The sequence below is a fragment of the Triticum dicoccoides genome, chromosome 3B (assembly GCF_002162155.2).
Source record: "Triticum dicoccoides isolate Atlit2015 ecotype Zavitan chromosome 3B, WEW_v2.0, whole genome shotgun sequence".
NCBI classification, from domain to species: Eukaryota; Viridiplantae; Streptophyta; class Magnoliopsida; order Poales; family Poaceae; genus Triticum; species Triticum dicoccoides.
The window spans coordinates 147,992,079-148,008,485 of record NC_041385.1 but is presented as its reverse complement, the minus strand read 5'-3'; positions in this window follow the sequence as shown (position 1 = coordinate 148,008,485).

The window sequence follows — 16,407 nt, the reverse complement described above, 5'->3', positions numbered from 1 at the left end:
TCATTAGTTACCTTGCTGTTTTTATATTTTCAGATTACAAAAACCTATATCTACCATCCATATTGCACTTGTATCACCATCTCTTTGCCGAACTAGTGCACCTATACAATTTACCATTGTATTTGGTGTGTTGGGGACACAATAGAATATTTGTTATTTGGTTGTAGGGTTGTTTGAGAGATACCATCATCATCCTACGCCTCCCATGGATTGATAAACCTTAGGTCATCCACTTGCGGGAAATTTGCTACTGTCCTACAAACCTCTACACTTGGGGACCCAACAACGTCTACAAGAAGAAGGTTGTGTAGTATACATCAAGCTCTTTTCTGGCGCCGTTGACGGGGAGATGAGTGCTTGAAGGTATATCTTTAGATCTTGCAATCGAATCTTCTAGTTTCTTGTTTTATCACTAGTTTAGTCTATAAAATAAAATTACAAAAAAATGGAATTGAGGGTGTCTCATATGCTTCATCTTTTTAATGTCTTCCGTGAAAATAAGGATTCCGAAAATTGTGCTTAAGTACTAGAAGAAGAATTACATAGAATGCTTGGCATAAAATATGTTAATGATGAGCATGATTGCAATGTTGTTGGTATGAATTCTTTGAATACCCATGATGCTAATGATATGCAAAGCCACAAGCTTGGGGATGCTATGTTTGATGAATATGATATTTTTTGTCCCCCAAGTTTTGATGAGCAAATTTATTATGATGAAAGCATGCCTCCTATTTATGATGATTATTGTGATGATACATATGCCATAAAGAATAAATATAACCATGAAACTTGTCGTCACCATTGCATATCATATTTTATTGCATTTTGTTTGATCCTAGAAATTCTAAGCAACTCAAGGACCCACTGAGAGAGTTGGCGATTTCGTTACTTTCATATTTGAGTTTTCTCAAGTTTTGAAAAGAAGATCATTTGGTTTTAATTATTTTTATCTCCGAATATTTTCAACATGAAAATAAAAGAGAGGGGATAAAATGACTTCCCCAAAGTAAAGAAATATTGGAGGAAAAATATTAAAATCAAATAGGAATTTTATTCGGAGTTTTATTGCTATTTTATTTGAATGAGGAAAAAAAGCGTTTTTCAAAATTGCATTTGAGGCCCAAATAAATGTTCACCTTGTCCCCTATATTTTTAGACGACGGGGAAAATTTACTTCGGGATTTTTGGACTCGGTTTAGTATTTCTTTTATTTATTTTTTTGCTCGTCGGAATTATTAAAAAAAAGTCAACCGTCTTACCGGGCCGTGTCCACCCTGGACACCGACCCGGTCGGCCTCTTTAAAGGCCGAGGCCCCGAGCCGCCAGCCCGCCGCCCCGCCCCACAAACCCTAGCGCCGCCGCCATCGCCTCTCGCCGCCGCCGCCGACACCGCTGTCCCCCGCTGACGACGCCGCCGTCCGCCGCCGCCCCGGTCCGCCGCCCCTCTGACCGACCACCGCCGCCCCGCTGACCGACCACCGCCGCCGGAGGAGCCGCCACCGCCGACCTCGCCGGAGGTATAACCGCCGCCGCCGCTGCCGGTTTATCCGAGAAAACCGTTCATTTTTTTTTGAAACCCTAGTTTCATTTTTTAGATCGGTTCGTTTTTTGTCTCGATTTAGTTAAATAGCAGACGTTCGTCCATAGTTCGTTTAACGAACGATGTTCATCCGTTAGCCGCAGACAGCGAACGTTCATTCGTTAGCCTGTTCGTCAGTTTTTCTTTTCCACTGTTTTCCGCGATTATTTTCGATCGTGATTTCTGCCCTGATCTTTGTTTTAGTTTATCTTTTCGCTCGTTTATCGGAATCAGGCGATTCAAGCGCCTAGATCTTCGTCTTGAAGCCCTCTTTATGTTTAAATAACTTGAACAAGATTTTGGTACTGTAAAATTTACTTTATTCCAGATTAGTAAATGAATCTTGTTTCTTTCGCAGTTTGAGTTTGGTTGCTCCGTTTGATTTGATTCTTTTTGCAAACCGGATTTCTTCAGTTGAACTTTCTGGTTAGATCTTCTTATTTGAGTTTTACCCATACTTCTAGTTGAGTGCTTATTGTATGTTATTGTTTGTTTGCGATAGAGTACCCAGAGTGCGAAGCGTGCTACTACGAGTCTCTAGGTTTTGCGGATCATCAGCAAGGCAAGTAACACTTTGATCATACCTCTTTACTACCTAGTTTTATTGCATTAGATCAACCCTCAAACATTGCATGGTTAGAATCTGATTACATGTGGGTTTTGGGAAGTAGATGATGAGGTAGAACCTATTGCCCTTTTATTATCAAACCTTTGGGAGTTACTTCTACGTTATGCTTATATTTCTATGCTATGCTCGTAGACGTGGTTTGGGTGAGTGACTCCATGACAGTTGTGAGTATTGTTAATTAATGGTTAACTTATGGTGTCTACTTAAATACACATCTGGGTGGATCACTTGAGGCACCCTGGAGTACCCAGTGGTTGTCAGGGCACCTGGAGAATCCAGTGTTGCCCTAGGATATCTCGGAGTACCCGTGTGATTATCCTACGGTCTGCCACCCAGGTGCAAAGGGATCATAAGATTATTCATGCTAGAAACTTCCGTGTGCAGCCATAAGCCAATATGGGCTCTGGCATAGTTGAGTAAGTTGCGTGAAGCTCTTGAAGAGGTAGACTAGCTAATGTAGTGGGTTGTAGGTGGTACTGTCTACCCAGAGTAGAGAGTTAATGCTTCAGAAAGACTGTGTCTTGAATCTCCGACCATGGATGTGTTCGAGTCTTGTGGGGAAAAGTGCGCAAACCTCTGCAAAGTGTATAAACTAATCATGGTTAGCCGTGTCCCCGGTTATGGACATCTTGAGTATCTGGTTCTTGGATTATCATGTTATTCTCATCACTCTAAATTAATTTGTTGGGTTTAATGATGATGTTTAATTGGGATTGAGTTGGAGGAACCTTCTCAATGTTTAACAACCACCATGATAGTTAAATAAAATTTATTCCTTTGTTGTAGGAAAAAATTGGCTTTATGCAAAACTATAACCATAGAGCTTTCCACCAACCATATATGCATGTAGTGATAGCATTCATTCTGTTCATTTACTATATGTGTTACATTGCCGGCATATTCCATGTGCTGACCCGATTCGTGCTGCAACTTTTCATGTTGCAGACTGTTCAAACGACGAGTAAGGTGCCATAGGTTGTTGTCATTCACTCAGCTATGCCGTTGGAGTTGATGGACTTGATAACCCGCAAGTATACGGGATAGTTGTAGCCTCTTTCGATAAGTAAGAGTGTCAAACCCAACGAGGAGCTAAAGGTAGAAAAAAAAAACTCTCTCAAGTCCTATCGGACACTGATACGACTCTACGCACGCTTGACGTTCGCTTTACCTAGAACAAGTATGAAACTAGAAGTACTTTGTAGGTGTTGTTGGATAAGTTTGCAAGATAATAAAGAACATGTAAATAAAAAGTAGGGGCTGTTTAGATAAATAAGCAATAAAGTAAATAAAGCGAGTGTGGAAAAGTGGTGGTAGGAGTTGTGAAATTGTCCCTAAGCAATTGACTACTTTACTAGACCGGTAATCACCATTGCAATTCTATTTGAGGGAGAGGCATAAGCTAACATACTTTCTCTTCTTGGATCATATGCACTTATAATTGGAACTCTAGCAAGCATCCGCAACTACTAAAGATCATTAAGGTAAAACCCAACCATAGCATTAAAGTATCAAGTCCCCTTTATCCCATACGCAAACAACCTACTTACTCGGGTCTGTGCTTCTCTCACTCACGCCACCCACCATAAGCAAATCATGAACATATTGCAAACCCTACAACGGGAATCGCTCACGCTTGCGTGACACGGAGGGCACCATAGGACAACACCAATAATAAAACATGCAACTCAAACCAATCATAGCAATTCATCAATCACCGATAGGACAAAGAAAATCTACTCAGACATCATAGGATGGCAACACATCATTGATGATAATATGAAGCATAAAGCACCATGTTCAAGTAGAGGGTCCAGCGGGTTGCGGGAGAGTGGACCACTGAATATAGATGGGGGAAGGTGATGGAGATGTTGGTGAAGATGGCGGTGATGATGATGGCCCCGGCAGCGCTCCGGCGCCACCGGAAGCAAGGGGGAGAGAGCCCCCTTTCTTCTTCTTCCTTGACCTCCTCCCTAGATGGGAGAAGGGTTTCCCCTCTGGTCCTTGGCTCCCATGGCTTGGGAGGGGCAAGAGCCCCTCCAAGATTGGATCTATCTCTCTGTCTCTCTCTGTTTCTGTGTTCCCAGATCCTCCCCCTTCACCGTTTCTTTTATATCCGGAGATCCGTAACTCCGATTGGGGTGAATCTTTCGCCAGATTTTTCTCATAAAATTAGCTTTCTTGCGGCAAAAGAAGAGCGTCAACCACCTTATGGGTGGCCCACAAGAGTGCTAGGTGCGCCCCTGTCTCGTGGCCACCTCGGGCACCATTTCACGTTGATTCTTCCTCCGGAAAATCCCAAATATTCCAAAATAATTCTCCGTCCGTTTTTATCCCGTTTGGATTCCGTTTGATATTGGGTTTCTGCGAAACATAAAACATGCAACAAACATGAACTGGCACTGGGCACTGGATCAATATGTTAGTCCCAAAAATAGTATAAAAAGTTGCCAAAAGTATATGAAAGTTGAAGAATATTGGCATGGAACAATCAAAAATTATAGATACGACAGAGACGTATCAGCATCCCCAAGCTTAATTCCTGCTCATCCTCGAGTAGGTAAATGATAAAAAAGATAATTTTTGATGTGGAATGCTACCTAGCATAATCTTGATCATATGTCTAATCATGGCATGAATATTAAGACACGAGTGATTCAAAGCAATAGTCTATCATTTGACATAAAAAACTAAAATACTTTGAGCGTACTAATAAAGCAATCATGTCTTTTCAAAACAACAAGGCCAAAGCAAGCTTATGCCTACAAAATCATATAGTTTGGCCATGCTTCATTTTCGTCACACAAAATGCTCCCATCATGCACAACCCTGATGACAAGCCGAGCAATTGGTTCATATTTTTTAACGCGCTTCATCTTTTTCAACCCTCACGCAATACATGAGAGCAAGCCATGGATATATCTCTACAAGTGGAATAGAATATGATGGTGGAGGTTTATATGGAGAAGACAAAAAAGGGAGAAAGTCTCACATCGACGCGGCTAATCAACGGGCTATGGAGATGCCCGTTGATAACCCACAAGTGTAGGGGATCGCAACAGCTTTCGAGGGTAAAGTATTCAACCCAAATTTATTGATTCGACACAAGGGGAGCCAAAGAATATTATTGAGTATTAGTAGTTGAGTTGTCAATTCAACCACACCTGGATAACTTAGTATCTGCAGCAAAGTATTTAGTAGCAAAGTAGTATGATAATAAAGGTAACAGTGGCAAAAGTAATATTTTTGGGTTTTGTAGTAATTGTAACAATAGCAACAGAAAAGTAAATAAGCGAAGCACAAGATGTGAAAAGCTCGTAGGCATTGGATCAGTGATGGATAATTATGTCGGATGCGATTCCTCATGTAATAGCTATAACATAGAGTGACACAGAACTAGCTCCAATTGATCAATGTAATGTAGGCATGTATTCCGAATATAGTCATACGTGCTTATGGAAAAGAACTTGCATGACATCTTTTGTCCTACCCTCCCGTGGCAGTGGGGTCCTTACAGAAACTAAGGGATATTAAGGCGTCCTTCTAATAGAGAAACGGAACAAAGCATTAGCACATAGTGAATACATGAACTCCTCAAACTACGGTTATCACCGAGAAGTATCCCGATTATTGTCACTTCTGGGTTGTCGGGTCATAACACATAATAGGTGACTATAGACTTGCAAGATAGGATCAAGAACACACATATATTCATGAAAACATAATAGGTTCAGATCTGAAATCATGGCACTCGGGCCCTAGTAACAAGCATTAAGCATAGCAAAGTCATAGCAACATCAATCTCAGAACATAGTGGATACTAGGGATCAAAACCTAACAAAACTAACTTGATTACATGGTAAATCTGATCCAACCCATCACCGTCCAGCAAGCCTACGATGGAATTACTCATGCACGGCGGTGAGCATCATGAAATTGGTGATGGAGGATGGTTGGTGATGACGACGGCGACGAATCCCCCTCTTCGGAGCCCCGAACGGACTCCAGATCAGCCCTCCCAGGAGAGATTAGTGCTTGGCGGCAGCTCCATATCGTAAAACGCGATGAAACTTCCTCTTTGATTTTTTTCTCCGCGAGACGAAATATATGGAGTTGGAGTTGAGGTTGGCAGAGCCTCAGGGGGCCCACGAGACAGGGGGGCGCGCCCAGGGGGTGGGCGCGTCGCCCACCCTCGTGGACAGGGTGTGGGCCCCTGGTCTTGATTCTTTCTCCAGTATTTTTTATATTTTCCGAAACTTGCCTCCGAGGATTTTCAGGACATTCCGAGAACTTTTGTTTTCTACACATGAAACAACATCATGGCAGTTCTGCTTAAAACAGCGTCAGTCCGGGTTAGTTTCATTCAAATCATGCAAGTTAGAGTCCAAAACAAGGGCAAACGTGTTACGTTGGAGACGTATCAACTCCCCCAAGCTTAAACCTTTGCTTGTCCTCAAGCAATTCAGTTGATAAACTGAAAGTGATAAAGAAAAACTTTTACAAACTCGGTTTGCTTTTGTTGCTGTAAACGTGCAAAGCCAGCATTCAGGTTTGAACAAGTATTATAAACTAACCATACTCACAATAACACTTAGGTCTCACAATCACTCATATCAATGGCATAATCAGCTAGCGAGCCATAATAATAAAACTCGGATGACAACACTTTCTCAAAACGATCATAACATGATATAACAAAATGGTATCTCACTAGCCCTTTGTGACACCGCAAAACATAAATGCAGAGCACCTTTAAAGATCAAGGACTGACTAAACATTGTAATTCATGGTAAAAGAGATCCAGTCAAGTCATACCCAATATAAACTAATAGTAATGAATGCAAATGATAGTGTGCTCTCCAACGGGTGATTTTTAATAAGAAGGTGATGACTCAACATAAAAGCAAATAGATAGGCCCTTCGCAGAGGGAAGCAGGGATTTGTAGAGGTGCCAGAGCTCGATTTTAAAATAGAGATTGAATAAGATTTTGAGCGGCATACTTTCACTGTCAACGCAACAATTATGAGATGGTTGTATCTTCCATACTACATGCATTATAGGTAGTTCCCAAACAGAATGGTAAAAGTTTATACTCCCCCACCACCAACAAGCATCAATGCATGGCTTGCTCGAAACATTGAGTGCCTCCAACTAACAACAACCCTGGGGGAGTTTTGTTTAATTATTTTTATTTTCTTTGATCTTTTTGGATCATGGGACTGGGCATCCCGGTTACCGGCCCTTTCTCGTGAATGAGGAGCGGAGTCCACTCCTCTTGAGAATAACCCACCTAGCATGGAAGATATAGGCAGCCCTAGTTGAAACATGAGTTGCTAGAGCATACAAAACAGAATTTCATTTGAAGGTTTGGAGTTTGGCACATACAAATTTACTTGGAACGGCAGGTAGATACCGCATATAAGAAGGTATGGTGGACTCATATGGAACAACTTTGGGGTTTAAGGAGTTTGCATCCACAAGCAGTATTCCCGCTTAGTACAAGTGAAGGCTAGCAAAAGACTGGGATGCGACCAACTGAGAGAGCGACAACAGTCATCAACATGCATTAAAATTAATTCACACCGTATACAAACATGAGTAGGATATAGTCCACCATGAACATAAATATCGTGAAGGCTATGTTGATTTGTTTCAACTACATGCGTGAACATGTGCCAAGTCGAGTCACTCAATTTATTCAAAGGAGGATACCATCCCATCATACCACATAATAATCATTCTAATAGCATGTTGGCACGCAAGGTAAACCATTATAACTCATAGCTAATCAAGCATGGCACAAGCAACTATAATCTCTAAATGTCATTGCAAATATGTTTACTTCATAATAAGCTGAATCAAGAACGATGAACTCATCATATTTACAAAAACAAGAGAGGTCGAGTTTATACCAGATTTTCTCATCTAAACCAGTCCATCATATATCATCATTATTGCCTTTCGCTTGCACGACCGAACGGTGTGTATAATAATAATTGTGCACGTGCATTGGACTAAGCTGGAATCTGCAAGCATTCAACTCAAGAGAGAAGACAAAGTAATATGGGCTCTAAATTAAATAAACAATCATGCATATAAGAGCCACTAAACATTTTCAATATGGTCTTCTACTCTCGACCCCCAAAGGAAATAAAAGAAAATAAAACTATTTACACGGGAAAGCTCCCAACAAGTAAAAAGAAGAACGATGAATCTTTTTGGGTTTTCATTTTAAATCTACTACAAGCATGGAAATTAAACTAACTATTTTTTTTGGTTTTTCTTAAGGTTTATCAAATACACAAGAAGAAAACTAGAAAAAGAAAATTAAACTAGCATGGATAATACAATGAAAGAGTATGAGCACCGACGACTAGAATAGTGTGTGAACATGAATGTAAAGTCGGTGAGAAATACGTACTCCCCCAAGATTAGGGTTTTGGCCTAAGTTGGTCTAATGCCAAGGATCGCTGTTACTCTCCCCGGTGTACTGGGAGGTGTAATTAGGATACCACTGGCTGGCCATGTCCGGGTCCCACTGGTAAGATGATGCACGATAAGGGTCCAGTGCAGGTTCCGGCTCAGGCTCAGGTTCTGGAGTGGATGCTTGGCCTCGATGAGCGTACACTCCTTCCGGTGTGACAAGAAAATTATCTGCAATCAAGTCAAACAACAGAGGTGCATGCAAAATAATAGGTATGTGTTTCTTATTGTGTTTCTTATTGTGTTTCTTATTAAATCTCAGGTTATACAAGAGCATATTTTCTTTGTTGTCAACAATGAACTCATGTGCTACCATGCTCTTGTAATCTAAAATGTAAGGAGGCAATTTTGTCTCCTCTTTCTCATGGTGCCTAATAGGTATCTCAAAATGTCTAGCAAGACATGCAGCATAGATACCTTCAAAGATGGGGCCTTTTGTACGATTCAGGCTTAGCCATTTAGCAATAACGACACCCATACTAAAAGTATTATATCCAAACAAGGCATGGTGAAGAATGATAATATCAGGAACATTGAAGTTTCCACTATTTCCACGACCAATCAAGCATCTACTAGCAAATATGGCAAAGTAGCATAAAATAGGAAAGTGTATGCTAGAGATTCTCGCATCAGAACCCTTCTTTGGATCCCCTACAGTGATAGTGTTAACAAAGCCATCCACATCTTTATGATGGGGTTCCTCTAATTTTCCCTCAAAGGGTATCCTACGTACTGCGCAAAAATTACATAAAGACATTTCCCTGAATTCGTCATATAAATGAAATGATACTGAAGGCGGTGACTTCTTAGGATAATAATAAAAGTTTTGCACGAAAGCATTGGTAAGTAAGAGATACTGATCGATCCGGTCGTGGAGGAAGTCGGTGAGGCCTGCATTTTCAACCAAGGAATAAAAGTCTTCATAATACCGGCTTCTCTTAAGAAATCATCGCAGGGCCATTCACACGGCCGTACTTCCACTATGCGAGGAAGATTATACTTGGCCTTTTCCTTCTCTTTAGCTTGTTTTTCCTGGGAGCCTTGGCTAGAGGAGCCCCTCAAAAATCACCTTAACATCTTCTGAAATTTTCTGAAATTTTAGTAACTTCAAAATAAAAGTGAATAAAACTAAACAAGATTGATAGCAACTACTCCTACAAGTGCCTAGAGCCTATAGCATGCATTAGAATTACTTGGGACCTCATAAATTTAACATGCAAGCTCAAGAACAGGGTCACCTATGCGTCAAAAATTTGCAATGAATAAAGCACTAGTACAAAAACTAATTAGACCAATGGAGGAGTCACATACCAAGCAACAATCTCCCGAAGCAGTTTTGTGAATGGAGCTTTCAGCAAGGAGATCAAAAATCGCAGCAAAATGAGCTAGAACTCGTGCTTGAGCTGGATGGGGCTTTTTTTTGGGAAGAAGATGGCATGTGTGGGTGCTGGCACAAGTGGAGGGGGCCACCAGGGGCCCACGGGATAGGGGGGCACGCCCAGGGGGTGTGGGCGTGCCCTCCACTCTCGTGGCCTGGTGCTTGCCCCTCCTGCAGTGTTTTCAGTGCCTAAAATCCCCAAATATTCCATAAAAAATCATACTAAATTTGCAGGGCATTTGGAGCCCTTTTATTTTTGGGATATTTTTTACTGCACGGATAATTCAGAAAACAGGTGGATAATACTATTTTTGCTTTATTTAATCTAAATAACAGAAAGTAAAAAGAGGGTACAGAAGGTTGTGCTTTCTAGTTTCATCCATCTCACGATCATCAAAATGAATCCACTAACAAGGTTTATCAAGTCTTGTTAACAAACTCATTCCGAATAACACGGAACCAGAGAAATTTCGAATAACACTAAGTTACCTCAACGGGGATATGAAAATCCCCAATGAGGGAGTCCCAGATTAGGGGGTGCCCGGATGTCCGAACTATGACCTTCGACCGGACTCCTGGACTATGAAGATACAAGATTGAAGACTTCGTCCCGTGTCCGAATGGGACTTTCCTTGGCGTGGAAGGCAAGCTTGGCGATGCGGATATGTAGATCTCCTCCCATTGTAACCGACTCTATGTAACCCTAGCCCTCTCCGGTGTCTATATAAACCGGAGAGTTTTAGTCCGTAGGATGAACAACAATCATACCATAGGCTAGCTTATAGGGTTTAGCCTCTCTGATCTCGTGGTAGATCTACTCTTGTACTACCCATATCATCAATATTAATCAAGAAGGAGTAGGGTTTTACCTCCATCGAGAGGGCTCGAACCTGGGTAAAAACATCGTGTCCCTTGTCTCCTGTTACCATCCACCTAGACGCACAGTTCGGGACCCCTATGCGAGATCCGCCGGTTTTGACACTGACATTGGTGCTTTCATTGAGAGTTCCTCTGTGTCGTCACCTTTAGGCCCGATGGCTCCTCCAATCATCAACAACGGCGCGGTCTAGGGTGAGACTTTTCTCCCCGGACAGATCTTCGTATTCGGCGGCTTTGCACTGCGGGCCAATTCGCTTGGCCATCTGGAGCAGATCGAAAGCTACGCCCCTGGCCATCAGGTCAGATTTGGGAGTTTGAACTATACGGCCGACATCTGCGGGGACTTGATCTTTGATGGATTTGAGCCACAAACGAGTGCACCGCACTGTCACGACGGGCATGATCTAGCTCTGCCGCCGAACAGTGCCCCGGAGGCCGCCCCAGTGTCCATTCCGACCTTTAGCTTGGAGCCGACTGCGTCAATCAAGGATTGATGGTTGGACACCGCCTCGAAGGCTGCAATCTCTATGGCGATCGAGCCGAATACCAGACCTGTCCTTTGCGAAGCTCGTGACTCCAATGTGCCGGACTTCGTTCCGGACTCCGAACGTTCTGCACCCCTGCCGATCGAACCCGATTGGGCGCCGACCATGGAGTTCACCGCCGCAGACATCTTTCAGCACTCGCCCTTTGGCGATATCCTGAATTCACTAAAGTCTCTCTCTTTATCAGGAGAGCCCTGGCCAGACTACGGTCAGTGATGTTGGGATGCGGACGATAAAGAAATTCGAAACCCACCCACCACCCACTTCGTAGCCACTGTCGATGATTTAACCGACATGCTCGACTTCAACTCTGAAGACATCGACGGTATGGACGACGATGCAGGAGATGACCAAGAACCAGCGCCTATAGGGCAATGGAAGGCCACCTTGTCATATGACATATACATGGTGGACACCCCAAAAGAAGGGAATGGCGATGGAACAACGAAGGATGACCCCTCCAAGATGCAGCCTAAGCGCCAGCGTCAGCGGCGCCGCTCTAAATCCCGCCAAAACGAACACGGCGATTCCGGCACCGGAGATAATAACACCCCGGACAGTGCCGAAGACAACTCCCTCCAGTAGGATTCATCGCAGGAGGATGGAGAAGCCAGCCCTCATAAGAGAGCGGCAGACAGAGAGGTAGAGGACGATAATTACATGCCTCCCTCCGAAGACGAGGCAAGCCTCGCCGATGAAGAATTTGTCGTGCCCGAGGATCCCGTCGAACAAGAGCGTTTCCAACGCAGGCTTATGGCCACGGCAAGTAGCCTCAAGAAAAAACAGCAGCATCTTAGAGCTGACCAAGATTTGCTAGCCGACAGATGGACTGAAGCCCTTGCAGCCGAAGAATACAAACTCGAATGCCCCTCCAAGAGTTACCCAAAGCGCAGGCTGCTACCCCAATTAGAGGAGGTAGCACCTAAGCCTACATCACCAGCGTATGACGCGGCCGACCGGCCACCTCGTGGCCGCAATAGAGAGGCCTCTCGGCCATCCATTCAAGCCGCACCCCGGTGCCGCTCAAAAAATACCAAGGCACGGGGAAATGCGCCAGACCTGCAAGACATATTGGAGGACAAGGCAAGGCAAACAAGATCGATCTACGGATCGCGTGGGCGCCCCACGACACGTGACGATAACCGTCACGCCGGATATGGCAAATACGGCCAGGCCGAAGACATCAGACGAAGCTCATCTGGGCTACGTCGTGATATAGCCTAGTACAGAGGCGCCACACACCCACTATGCTTCACAGATGAAGTAATGGATCATCAAATCCCCAAGGGGTTTAAACCCGTAAACATCGACTCATCCGATGGCACAACAGATCCTGCGGTATGGATCGAGGATTATCTCCTTCACATCCACATGGCCTGCGGTGATGATCTACATGCTATAAATACCTCCCACTCAAGCTTAAAGGACCAGCTCGGCATTGGCTTAACAGCTTGCCAGCAGAGTCAATTGGTTGCTGGGAGGACCTGGAAGCCGCATTCCTTGACAATTTCCAGGGAACTTATATGCGACCACCGGACGCCGATGACCTAAGCCACATAATTCAGCAGCCAGATGAATCGGCCAGACAATTCTGGACACAGTTCCTAACCAAGAAAAATCAAATAGTCGACTGTCCGTACGCAGAGGCCCTCGCAGCCTTCAAGCATAACATCCGAGACGAATGGCTTGCCCGCCACCTAGGACAGGAAAAGCCGAAATCCATGGCAGCCCTCACGACACTCATGACCCGCTTTTGCACGGGAGAAGACAGCTGGCTAGCTCGCAGTAATAACATGACCCAGAGCCCTGGTAATTCAGATACCAAGGACAACAATGGCAGGTCGCGTCGCAACAAGCACAAGCGCCGCATTAACGGCGACAATGCTGAGGATACGGTAGTTAATGCCGGATTTAGAGGCTCTAAACCCGGTCAGCGGAAAAGGCCACTCAAAAGAAATACTCCGGGCCCGTCCAGTTTGGACCGAATACTCGACCGCTTGTGCCAGATACACGGCACCCCCGAAACACCAGCCAATCACACCAACAGGGATTGTTGGGTGTTCAAGCAGGCAGGCAAATTAAGTGCCGAAAACAGAGACAAGGGGCTGCATAGCGATGACGAGGGGGAGCCCCGGCCGCCGAACAACAGAGGACATAAGGGTTTTCCCCCACAAGTGTGGACGGTAAACATGATATACACAACCCACATCCCCAAAAGGGAGCGGAAGCGTGCACTCAGGGACTTATATGCGTTGGAGCCAGTCGCCCCAAAGTTCAACCCATGGTCCTCTTGCCCGATCACTTTTGATCGAAGGGACCACCCCACTAGCATCCGTCACGGCAGACTCGCCGCATTGTTCTAGACCCAATCATTGACGGATTTCACCTCACTAGAGTCCTCATGGATGGCGGCAGCAGCCTGAACCTGCTTTATCAGGAAACAGTGCGAAAAATGGGCATAGATCCCTTAAGGATTAAACCCACAAAGACGACCTTTAAAGGCGTCATACCAGGTGTAGAGGCTAGCTGTACAGGCTCAGTTACACTCGAAGTGGTCTTCGGATCCCCAGATAATTTCCGAAGCGAGGAGTTAATCTTCGACATAGTCCCGTTCCGCAGTGGCTATCACGCCCTGCTCAGGCGAACCGCATTTGCAAAGTTCAATGCGGTGCCGCACTACGCATACCTCAAGCTCAAGATGCCAGGCCCTCAAGGAGTCATTACGGTCAATGGAAACACCGAACGCTCTCTCCGAACAGAGGAGCACACGGTGGCCCTTGCGGCGGAAGTACAAAGTAGCCTCTCAAGGCAATTCTCTAGTCCGGCTGTTAAATGTTCGGACACCGTCAAGCGCACCCGGAGTAACCTACAACAAAACCGTCTGGCACGTTCCGAGCAGGCATAGCAGTGCGGCCCCAACCCCAACCCTCGCGAGATTGCGAAACCAGTACCACGCGTACATAATTACGCTCTGGAAATACCATGGGCATAAGGGGAGGGGCACAACCACGGCACGCACAGAATGCGGTTCAACCGCACTAGGGGCTCCTGATTTTGTCATTTCTCTTTTCTTACTTTCAGGACTCTACTCTCAGGAAGGCCTATCCGGCAGGAAAATTGCCGAACACACGATGCAACAGCCAGGGAGACAGCAAGCCACGTCGAATGTCCAGGTGGTCTCTATAACGAGCTAAATACCTGTCTTACTTAAAGTCTCGCAGCTTGCCCCTAGAGGGGGACATGTCAAATAATCCCATCTCTTGCTTATCGCACTATTTGTATCGTTCTGCTTTCATAGCAGCCCTTTAATAAACAATACATAGCTCTTGTCTATTATTGCATTCATTTTTTTATGTAAATATGTTCATTATGACATTATGCAACCATACACTTTGGTACGGCCAATACACCAGGGGCTTAAGTACCCCAGAATATGGTGTGAGAAGACCGAACACTCTCACGAGTGCGGCACCCCGAACTTATAGCATTATATGCATCGGCTCCGAATCATGTCTTGGGTCAATAGTTGGGTTTGCCCGGCTCCCATGTTTTGGTACCTTACGTTCCGCTATATCGGCTAAGGTAGCGTTGGGAGAACTACTGCGATTGTGCCCCAGTTGAGCTGGGTTAACACCTCAGTAGAGAAAGCTAAAACTGATCGTCATGATAGGGCGAGAGCCGGTCGCTGTTCGAGAGGTTTTTCGAGTCCCTAAAGACTTATGCCGCTTAGAGCGAGAAGCTGGCTTTGTCCGGCCTAGGCGTGGATAGCGCCCCGAACTCGGTCTTCCGAATACTAGGGGCTTCGCCGAAATTTAAAATTATAGAATTCTATGGCTAAGTGAGAGTGATAAAGCATTATAGTACGATTGCCTTGTTCATTGTGCTGAGCGCCTCCCTCGAAGGACCCAAGAATGGGAACAAGAGCGCTCAGGTTTATCCCGAACACCCCAGCACTCGTGGCATGGGGGTAGAAACCGACGACTCGCATCTCTCAGATTTAAATAAACGGCCGCACAGAAGGTAATATTTTAAATTCAAAAAGCGTTGCTTAGCGCATATGAACAAGTTTTCAGCGCACAGGATAAACACAAGCGAGTTTACTCAAAAATTAAATCCTTGGAACATTCGTTCGCCACAAGGCGGGCACCCTTCAGGACACCCTCATAATACATCTCGGGCCTGCGATGCTCCTTCCCCTCCGGTGGCCCTTCTGTCACCAGCTTCTCAGCATCCAGCTTGCCCTAGTGCACTTTAGCACGGGCAAGGGCCCTACGGGCGCCCTCGATGCATACGGAGCGCTTGATGACTTCAAGCTATGGACAGGCATCCACCATCCGCCTCACCAGCCCAAAGTAGCTCCCAGGCATGGCCTCCCCAGGCCATAGCCGGACTATAAGGCCCTTTATGACCTGTTCGGCTGCCTTATGGAGCTCGACCAGCTGCTTCAGCTGGTCGCTCAGGGGCACTGGGTGTCTGGCCTCAGCATACTGGGACCGGAACACCTTATCCGTCGAGCTCCCTTCCTCGGCCCGGTAGAATGCGGCGGCGGCGGACACACTGCGGGGCAGATCTGCGAATGCTCCTAGAGAGCTCCAGACTCGGGTAAGTATCAAGTAATTTACTTTCACGTGCTTGCTTTGCATAAAGAATGCCTTACCCACCGCTATCTTTTTCATCGCCTCAATTTCTTGGAGGGCTTTTTGGGCATTGGCCTTGGCAGATTTGGCGCTTTCAAGTGCCGAGGCAAGCTCGGACTCTCGAGTCTTTGAGTCAAGCTCTAAACTCTCGTGTTTTTTCACAAGAGCATTGAGGTCTTGCCGCACCCCCGCCACCCACGCCTCTTGTTTCTCTCGCTCGGCGCGCTCCACGGCCGCACTGTCTTCGGCCTTGGACAGCGCTTCCTTCAGGGTCGCC